This window comes from Panthera leo, chromosome D4 (assembly GCF_018350215.1).
Source record: "Panthera leo isolate Ple1 chromosome D4, P.leo_Ple1_pat1.1, whole genome shotgun sequence".
In the NCBI taxonomy this organism is placed as follows: domain Eukaryota; kingdom Metazoa; phylum Chordata; class Mammalia; order Carnivora; family Felidae; genus Panthera; species Panthera leo.
This window is the reverse complement of record NC_056691.1, coordinates 63,651,993-63,662,527: the sequence shown is the minus strand read 5'-3', so window position 1 is coordinate 63,662,527 and position 10,535 is coordinate 63,651,993. Positions and strand designations below refer to the sequence as shown.

At 40.7% G+C, this 10,535-nt stretch overlaps 1 long non-coding RNA gene across 2 annotated transcripts in view; it reads left to right on the top strand.

The window, feature by feature from the left end:
* Positions 1-356: 356 nt before the first annotated feature.
* LOC122204794 overlaps positions 357-10,535 on the top strand; it is a 106,392-nt gene continuing 96,213 nt past the window's right edge. For both annotated transcript variants that reach the window (XR_006195786.1, XR_006195785.1), the window contains exons 1-2: positions 357-575; positions 1,097-1,322. This is a non-coding gene — a long non-coding RNA (uncharacterized LOC122204794). The remainder of the gene's footprint in view (positions 576-1,096; positions 1,323-10,535) is intronic.

Sequence of the window (10,535 nt, the reverse complement as noted above, 5' to 3'; positions counted from 1 at the left end):
TCCCCCACTCATTCTCTCTCTCTCTCTCTCTCTCTCTCTCCCTCTCTAAGATAAAAATTAAAATATTAAATGACTATTTAAGTAGATATTCCCCTATCCTTCCAATGACTCATCCTTGTTTCCAGACTTCAATCTGAATTAGTAGATGTGACAGCAAGCAGACTCTAAATAGGGCCCCTAATGGCCCCTATCTCCTGGTATTTTTGCCCAGCATCATCCTCTTCCCTTGACTGTGAGTAGGATCCATGACTTGCTTCTAATAGGATCCATGACTTGCAAAAACGAAGGGGTGTCATGCATGTGATTACATTATATTAGAGTGTAACTTTTCTCTTGTTAACAGACTCCCACTGCCTTCGATGAAGTGCGCTGTCATCTAGAGAGGCCAATGTGGCAAGGAACTGACAGTGAAGAGCTGAGGGCCTCAGTCTGGGAGTCTGCAAGGAACTGAATATTGTTACAACCACATGAGCTTGGAAATGGATCCTTCTCCAGTCGAGCCGCAGGTGAGACCGTATAGGACTAGACAAAACCTTGATTGATGTTTGTGAAAGACCCGGAAGCAGAAGACCCAGGTGAGCCATGCTCAGATTCCTGGCCCACAGAATGTACATTGTTTAATGTCACTACATTTGTGATGATTCGTTTTGCAACAATAGATAAATACTATGGTGGGTTTCCTTCTCAAATCAGAACATTGCTATTGGAAAAAACATTTCAGACGAAAACAAATTATTTTGACTGAGTCATTGTTACCTTGGAATCTAATAGATCTAGGTCAAGGGGGGAAAACCCCCAAATGGATTTTCTCAATCCTCCCCATAGCCTATTCATATCTCCGATGCCTGTACCGTCCCAATTAGGAGATATTGGTAGAATTTTCCAGAAATTTTTCCACCTGCTTTCCACAATGAACTCATAAGCTATCTTTGAAACATCTAGTTCCCTAGAAGCAGAGACTTACAAGGGGATTATAAAGCATTTTAGTGTATGTTTTCAGGGAAAAAAAAATGAGGAAAGCAGGAGAGAGAAAGGAAGAAAGCTAAGCAAGATATGGTCTCTCAGCTGGAGAGTAACTTTAATTTTATTCCCTTAGGAATCTTTGGAGCAAAAGCTGCACCTCAGAACTGATTCCAACTTTAGGCAAGAGGCCCAGTCTTTTGCCCCTGTACTGATCAGTCTTTGGTTGCTGGCTATCCTGAAAAGTCTGGAGAGATTTGGATGGACAGGCTGAGTCCATAGCAACCAAGGCTGACGGCAACCGGAGGAAAGTTGCACACACTCAGTGAAGGGCAGGGAGCCAACTGCATTCACCAAGAAAGGTAAGTTGTGCTCTGCATCTAGGCATCATCTTTGAAAGTGTTCTAAACAATTATATCTGACAAACGGTCTTGAAATGTTTGTAATTGGCAGTATCTTTAGTTTCAGTACTGCAGGCATTTTCTTTCCTATCTCTTTGGTCAATTTATTAAATTAATATGTGAAAGTTTACAAATTTGCTTTTAGCCCACTATCTTTCCAAAAGTTTCAGAGTTTATGAAAATGCGGTAAACCCATGTGGTTAATTACTCATGCATTCTGCATTGGTAATACTCTGAATTAGCAAAATCTGTAGTTTACATTAAGGACCTGTCGACCATTTCTTACCCCACCCCACCCCCCAACATACCATCTGTCCAACAGAACTCGTGAGTTAGGGATTCAGTCTTACTGCTTCTGGATAAAAAATAACTACCGTCTCACTCAGATTGCATGTTTGTTGGCCCCATTCCTGCCTGAGTTAGGGGCACAGTGACTTGAAAACAATCCCCACAGCTCAGGTTATCCTCTCACCATGCCGCGGGGGTGGTTGGCAAGGTTTTTCCTGTCACAGCTGGTATGATCCTGAGTTACTCAGCCAGAGGAAAATTGCCTCCTAATGGAACCCTAAGCCCTCCATTCAATTTTCCCTTAAGGTCTGAAGAGAGCAATCCCAAGAACTCATGCTAAGCAAAGCCTCTTCAAAAATTATGGTCTGTGCTCATTTGAGAATCAGAAATTTTCAATTATATAGCCTCCCAGGATACATTTTAAGGAAAAACAAAAGACAATTGTTTTTGCTCACTTGTTAAACACTAACCATTTTGTTCCTAGCTCCATTACTTTTTTTTTTTTAACTTTATCCCTTTTATGCAAATAAGCAGCCCATTTTCAATCTTCCTTGAAATAAGAAATGTAGGCTCTGTGTATGGGAAATATGTAGTTATGGAGTTTGCTTTAAAAATTGTCTTTGGGAGCAACTTGAAGTTGACACTTCAAAGTTTCAGAAGTGCTCTCACATCCATTGCTTCATCTGACAGGTGTTATAACCCCCAATTTACAGACCAGAATTCAGAGATCACCTAACTTTTAAAATCGTGTTGCTAAGAACAAACAGAACTGAGACAAGAACCAAATTTTCTGACTTAAGTCAGATGCTGTTTCTCTTCGTCCATGCTGCCTTTTAACTGTCAGCAATAGGCATTCTCAATTTCTTTCTTGATCCTAGGGATACTTGCTTTATTATTATTTTTCACTCAGGGATTCCACAAACACACAACAGGACTTAGTAACGCCCCATTTAGTGTCATTCAATATTAGCACTCCCTTTATGTATTTCCACATTCTCTAATGAGGACCTTGACTTAATTGTCTAATCCAGACATGTTATTTTACCAGTGCGACTCCAAGATGTACTGGTGAGTCCCGAAACTGGCATATTATTGCAGTTTATTTGAATTTTATTGTATCACCCTTATGCTTTATTTCTACTGCATTTCAAAGCAGTCCTTAGCATGCGTAATATCACTTAAATAAGACATAGTGCTGCAAAATGAGAGTTCTCTAGATATCCCCTGTGCAACCACAGGAGGCCCCTTCCAAACCAAAATGCTGTGAATCTTATCTGTGGTTCTGTTGTAAATTTTGATCCGGAGGCATGTTTAATAGCTTTTCGGTGACTATTGTAAAGGGAGTATTTACTTGAAATGATGTCTGCTTATATTATTTCTTTCCCAAATTGCTCCCAGCAACTAGAAAATCTGCTTGTACCTCTCCATCAGTAGCCTCCCTGGAAAGGAGACATTTTCTGTTTGTATACTGCCTGAAGTATTTGATTTTTCTTGATGATCTTTAAAGTTCAGCCAAAAGGACAAACAGCACATCCAATGATTCTCAATCTTTTCACCACTAAGGATACTTTTATTACTTTGCTCCTTGATTTGAAATATTTCACCTGCCAAACTTCACATTTACCAAGGAATTCATTATTTTCCCATTTTTAGTACCATATATATATATATATGGTACTATATATATATATATATGGTACTATATATATATATGGTACTATATATATATATGGTACTATATATATATATGGTACTATATATATATATGGTACTATATATATATATATATATATATATATATATATATATATATATGGTACTAAAATGATAGCAAATGCACAGAGCACTTGATATGCTGGGTGCTGTTCTAATGATTTACATAATTAACTTCTTTAACTTTTCTGACTCTATGGGAGATGAATACTATTATCTTCATTTTGCATGTGCTGCACAGAAAAGTTAGACAACTGGCAGGAGCTGAGAGAGCTGAGATTTGAGCACAGGCATTTTAGCTCCGGAATCGATGCTCTTAACCTCTGCATGTGCTGTTTCCCATTTGTAGTGTCTAATTAGCAGAGATCTGTGAAAAGGTATACCTCTTTTACTTTCAGAAAAATGGAATCAGGAAAGACATGACTTCCTCCAATGGGCAAACACCCCAGGTGGAAAAACCATTCTCCTTGGAGTCAGGTTACTAGAATCCAAGTTCTCACTTCTCCCTTTGTCAGCTTTATACCTGTGTGGACATCTTTTATGTTGTCACGTCTCCAATTCTTAGTGTGAAAGTAAGGATGTGAAGATTTATCCTGCCTATCTCATATATTACTTCAAAAAAAAAATCCTTCATGATACAATCTACCATGTACCAGGCACTGTTGCTGGATATTGGCATGCAGATATGAATGAGGTGAAACTATTTCCCTGAAGGAATCCAGTGTCTAGAGTGGAGGTACAGAAAAGTAAACACGTGCACACCCAGTGTGACGGGTTGATGCCATAGGAGTTATTGAATACTAGGGGAGAGAAAAGGAAGAAATGTGTCCCATTTCTCCAGAGTGGGCAGGTAGGGAAGGCAAGGTCAGGAAAACATCATGGAAAAGATGATTCCTGAAATGAGTCTTGAAAGATCAGGAATAGTTCACATGGCGCATAATTGATGGGGAAACAGGATATGTGAAAACATGAAGATACCAAAGGAAAAGATATGCTCTAATTTGGAGCACTTCTAAAAGTATAGAAGACACAGCTCCTGGGAAGTTAGCAGGAGGGGAGATTGAATCACATACAGAGCTGGAAGATAGGTGTGACTAACAGGACAAAGCGTTTTATAAATTCCAAAGCATGATATAAATAGACAATAGTATTTGGGATCAGAGTCTATACTGACCGTTCAGCGTTTTCCTGAGTTGCATGGTACCAGCTCATGCACAGCCCTGGATCCTAGAATTCAAGAACCCTTTAAAGAGCTCTGAAAAGTTTATTCCTGAGAAGTAATCCAGAAACACACAAGGTGTTGAAACCAAGACCTTTTCACCCCTTCTCATCCAGAATTTCAAATGAAATACTGTAGTTCTCAGTTAGAGGCTTTGCATCTAGAGAAGTCAAAACTGTGCTTCTGACAGAGCTTAGAGAAATCACAGAAGCCTAAAGGATTCTAAACAAAGAATTCTGGTCATATCATTTTGGGAAGACATGAGGGCCCGAGACAGAGAGCCTCAATCATAATTGCTTCAATTTTCTATTTCGCTTTGCTTTTGTAAATGAGGAAGGAAATGATGAGCAGAATAATTTAACTTAGGTCTCCTGAAAACACATTTATTCTCCCTTCTCCCATTTACTCTTCATTTTGCTTTTGGAGAATTTCAGTAAAAAAATAGGAATATGCATTGTCTAGGGGAAATTGCACTGGTATAATAAGTCCATGAAATTTTCAATGGGGCACAGGTGGGACGAAGACAGCTGTTGCCCATTTAGGCAAACGTGCATGTTTTTTAAGAGGAAATTATGTATAAATTGACCAAAATAACAGCTTTTCTGAATAATCGAGGTAACTGACACCATTCTACTCATTACTTTGTTGGTGTAAGCAAAAGTTTTGTAGACTTTAAAGATGCTACCATATTTCTTTTACCTTCACTCTCTCAGGTGTACAGGGAAGATGTTGGTAACCATAACTGCACAAAGCTCATATGGATCTGATCACTCCATTTGCAAGCAAACGAATAAGACCTTCAGGAAATATTAGGTTGTTTTGTTACATGTATAGTCTGTGTTACCTAATGTCGAATATCAAATCAGTGTTCATGGAGCAGAAATTACCTGTAGGGCACCAAATTAGGTTTTAGATAGCAAAAGAGAAGTCCTGCATCATTGTAACAGCTTTCAATTAAATTAAGGATAAATGCGCAACAAGTTTACAAAATTCACTGATACCCTAAGTTGGATTTGGAGAGATGTATACTTTTTTAACTAAGTTGATGTTTATCTAAAGCCCCAAGCTGTTAGTAAAAAGTATAATGCTAATAACTTTTATTCCTATCCAATTTAAACTTTAGTCTAAACTAATATTATAAAGAGCCTGTTTAGGTAATTTTAAGTATATTCTAAGTAAATATATTTGATTTCTCAGACAGTTTCCACTTCCCAGTTTCTTTCCCCAGGATGATATGTAGTCTACAGGAGGAGGTTTGGTGTGAATGACCAGGCTGGCAGGGCTGGAGAGAGGTAGTAAAAGGGACCACTGACCTCATGCTTGTCCTCGGGCTTGCGCTGGCTCTCACACTCTGACGGGGGCTCACCTTCTTGCATCTGCAACTGCTGGTAGAACTCTCGACCTGGATTCTTTCAGTTTGGTGGGACCTGCTCTCTATCACTGAGCGAGCCAGCCTCACAGGGCCTCCTTCCACCCAACCCTCGCTGCAGCCCATACCAGCCTTCTCCAGGGCCTCCCTTGTCCAGCCACACAGGCCTATTGCTCCCCCAGCTTCGCATCAGTTCCACGCAAGAACCTCAGAGGTCTCTGAGGCTCCCACTCACACCCCACCAGCTCACCTCCTGACGACACTGTGCTCTTTGCTCTATGTCACTCTGAACTATCTCAAACATTCCCCTATGCCTGAGCCTTAACGGGAAAAGAGAAAATCAAGAGACCTCTCATTCCCAGCATTTATGTATTAAACATGGAAAGATGCTAAACAGTAGCTAAAGAGTTTTTTGTTATGATCTGTTACCATAACAAAAACAACAAAAATGTTCCAGAACTCAAAGGTGCGGCCCTAACTCTGTTCCTTCCTCCCTTTTAAGATCAAGAGGTCATTTGCCCACATTCATTGAATCCACTCAAATCATGCATGACAGACGCTGGTCCAGGCCTGGCATCTCAGAGATGAAAAGCAGCCAGACCATCATAACAGAAGGGCCTCTCTAACAGAAAGGTAACAGATGCCATCATAGAACACAGAAATCTGCTGCGATGGAGGAAGCACAGGGCACTGGAGAGCCCAGAGGAGGACTCCTAGCCAGACTGGGGAGGCCAGGAAAAACTTTCCGGTAAACCAATGCCTGAGATGAGTCTTGGAAAAAAGCAGGAATTGTCTAGAAAACAACAGCAAAAACACGTAGTGCATGAGAGGAAGCAGCACCGTAGAAAGACAGGGAGATGTAAGAGCGTGTGGCTCATTAACAGAACCACCAAGTTTCTTGGTGTGGCTGTCCTGACATATCACACGTTCATCTTTCCTGTCCTCTCCTGAGAGCCTTTGATTTTGACTTGATTTTCCACAGCTATGAACAAAGGCTTAAATGCAAAGTAGAAATGAACAGGGTCATATGCAGTGAAAAACTTGTAGATGGATACCTTTTAGAGATGAAAGCAAAAACATTTTACAATATTTCTTAAAAGCATATGATTTTGCTTCTAAAGATTTCAGGCTTCCTCTTGGTTTCAAACAGCAGAATAACTGGCTATTGTTACTGGTTTCTTCGTCTTTTTTTTCTTTTTTCTCTTTTTCCCTGCCTATCTAAAAGAATTTCTTCTAATATTCTCCACCCATTACAGAGTAGTGGGAAGGTACATCACACAGGAAAATTCCAGAATTTACAAATGCCATAGTAACAAGGCAGTCTACCTAAAGAATGCATTGTTTAAACTATACAAGAACTAGAAAGGAATAGCCCTGAATATTTTTGTCTTTTTCCCATTTTTATGAAAATGAGTATTCTTTAAATAAATGTGCACATCCTGCATTTATTTAGGCCATGTAGAAATAAATAAAATAAACTAAAGACAACGATGCCAGCATGGGGGAGCACTCCCAGTACAACACAAAAATATGTTGAGAGGTTGATAAATCAGTAAAGGTGGAGTATATTCCTGAGGCGAAATTTCTAGGACATTATGCTAATTGGAATGATTTTCTTTATAATGGATGAAGTTTACCTCTAAATTCAGAACTGCAAATGTTTATGCAGCTCACTAGAACTACCAAGATTGTCTATCTGTTCAATCTGAGAGAAAATATTTAAAGGAAAGGCAAACATATCCATCCTAAAATACGTTAAATGTCATGTCGGTCAAGGTAATTGCCCCTGCTAGAATGGCATATAAAAAAGTTTAATTTGAAATCTTGAATCTTTCCCTGCCTGCTAAAAAAAATAATAAATATTTATCCCCAGCATTTCTACATTTTAGAGAAAAGAACTCTATGCTTCCCCTTCAGTGTCCTCATCAACCTCTTTCTTCAAACCAGTAGATTTACAAAGTACTAGTCCTTCTTCTTACCATGTAATTAGCTGTGATTTCCTTCAGGGCTAAAGTTCTTAAGACATCCCTTCTAACAGAATTAGCTTGGGGTATATATAGAGGGGAGAGAGAGCAGGCTGAGAGAGTGTTTATGGAGTCAGAGAGCTCCTTACTAGATTGACATGATTGTTTCAACACCACTACTCCAAAGGTCCCAGTGTAGAATTTGCTCCATGTTTCTTTTTTCTTTTTTAACTTTTTAAATGTTTATTTATTTTTGAGAGAGAGAGAGAGAGAATGTGCAGGGGAGGGACAGAGAGGGAGACACAGAATCTGAAGCAGGCTTTAGGCTCCAAGCTGTCAGCACAGAGCCCGATGTGGGCCTTGAACTCATGAACGATGAGATCATGACCTGAGCCCAAGTTGGATGCTCAACCAACAGAGCCACCCAGGCACCCCTTCACCCAATGTTTCTAAAGGATTGCTGGAGCTAGTGTCAAAAGATCAGTTTATGAGAACTTTGAAGTCTCCCTTACAAGGCTTTATCCTCAGAATAGAGCTGTAATGGCACACAGGCCAGTGATAGAAACTGGACAAAGAGGGGAGAGGATTTTAGGCCCAGAACAGTGCCTGTCCCTGAGATTATTTTCTGACCCAGCCTTGATAGCCCAAAACATGAGTTTGGGGCTGAGAGCCAAAGAGAAGACCCAGAATCACCATGCTCCCTAAAACACTGAAAATGGGGCACCTGAAAATAGTCAGCTAGGCCTCCGACTTCGGCTAAGGTCATGATCTCATGGTTTGTGACTTCGAGACCCACATCAGGCTCGCTGCTGTCAGTGCAGAGCCTGCTTCAGATACTCTGTCTCCCTCTCTCTCTGCCCCTATTTTGCTCGTGTTCACACACACACTCTCTCTCTCTCTCTCTCTCTCTCTCAAAAATAAATAACATTCAAAGCATTTAAAATGAAAGTTACTTCCTGCAGGATTGTGCTAAAGTTTTCATTCATTTGACAGGAAGCTTACAGATGCTTCCCTTGCACGGACAGGCTCCCAGCACCCAATGGTGTCACCAGCAGTTGCCACTGTGGGCCTGTGGCAGAAATGAGGAGTTGTCATTTCTACCCCTAGACTTAGCCTTTGCCTGAGTGCCAGAGCTGGGGTTCTCTTAGTGGAAGTGACCTCGTTTTTCTCACCTCCAGTCCTTCATGTTTCTTTAAGGATATAACAGACATTTAGGGTGACTGAAGACATCATGACCACATTATTCCTTTCAGCATGTCATTCCTTACTAAGATATATGGGAAATTTTTGCTTTGTAACTGGAGAATGTAGGCGTTTGCTTCAGAGAGAAGCAGTGAGAGGAGAATGACAAGGGAAAGAAGAAGTCCCCAGGGGGCTCCTAGGCCTGAGTTTACTATCTATTATTGGAAGGGTGGAACACTGACTGTCACAGACCTGTCTTTATGAGGTTTTAGTCAAGAGGGTTGGCCAGAATTGTATTCATCCATTTAGATGAGACCTAGAAACAAGGAGAGCTGCTTTAAAGGCACTGATTATTCAGGGAGGTCATAGTCAAGGAGCAAATAGATCTTCCTCCTTCATCAGTTTGCATGGGACTCAGAACAAGTCTGGTCCCCTCAGGACTGGATTATCTTAAAAGCAACTGGAATGGACGTCCTTAGCAAGTACACTGGGGTTCCCAGGTGAGGCAACTGGCAACATTGTAGGTTCTCTGAGCCACAATATTAGTGGGTGACAGCTGTGAGGAAACAGAATACAGAACAAGAAAGGACAGCCAGCATGTTTGCTGGATGCAGGTGGCTGCAACCAATTCATGATGGGCACAAACAAGTCCGCTTTCAGAAACTCCCGAAATAACTCCTGTCAGAATGAAAACTCTGTGTAAGAAATCGGATTTTCTCGGGGTGTCTGGGTGGCTCAGTCAGTTAAGCGTCCAGCTCTTGGTTTTGGCTCAGGTCACGATCTCACAGTTCATGGGTTCAAGCCTTATGCTGGGCTCTGCACTGACAGCAGAGAGCTCCCTCTCTCTCTGCCCCTCCCTGACTCATGCTCTCTCTTTCAATAAGTAAATAAACAAACAAACAAACAAATAAATAAGAAATCAGATTTGTTTTTCTCTCTCAGTCCCCCATGTCTGGCACTCCATAAATATTTGTTTGTTGTGGAACACATTCAGGATGCTTTCAGGAAACTGATTTCCAGTAATCAGTTCAATGAGTACTTAAGCTAGCATCCTTTGATCATTTAAATATTTGTGACATAACTTTGTAGACACGAAGGAGTGGGTGATATTTATTTTGTGGACAGAGCAATTTAGTTTGGGTCACTCTGTGCAAGAGGCTTTTCTCTTGGGGATACGGAAGGGGGAGAGAGGCAATTAGGGCAAAAAGGGTGGGTATGATTTCTGCAGTGGCAAATCCAGGAAGTCTGGGCAGTAGTTCCGTTTTTACGTGTTAGAACAATGCTCTCTTGTCTCCCTTCAGCTTCGTTGATCAGACAAGAAATGGCTGTGGGCAGCCTCAGGGCCCTGCAGAATTGAGCTGTCCTTGGTGCGATTCTCAAATACCATGACTTGGTGACTGCAGCAGTGCCCAAACTTTCCTTTGAATCAAAACTTTCCT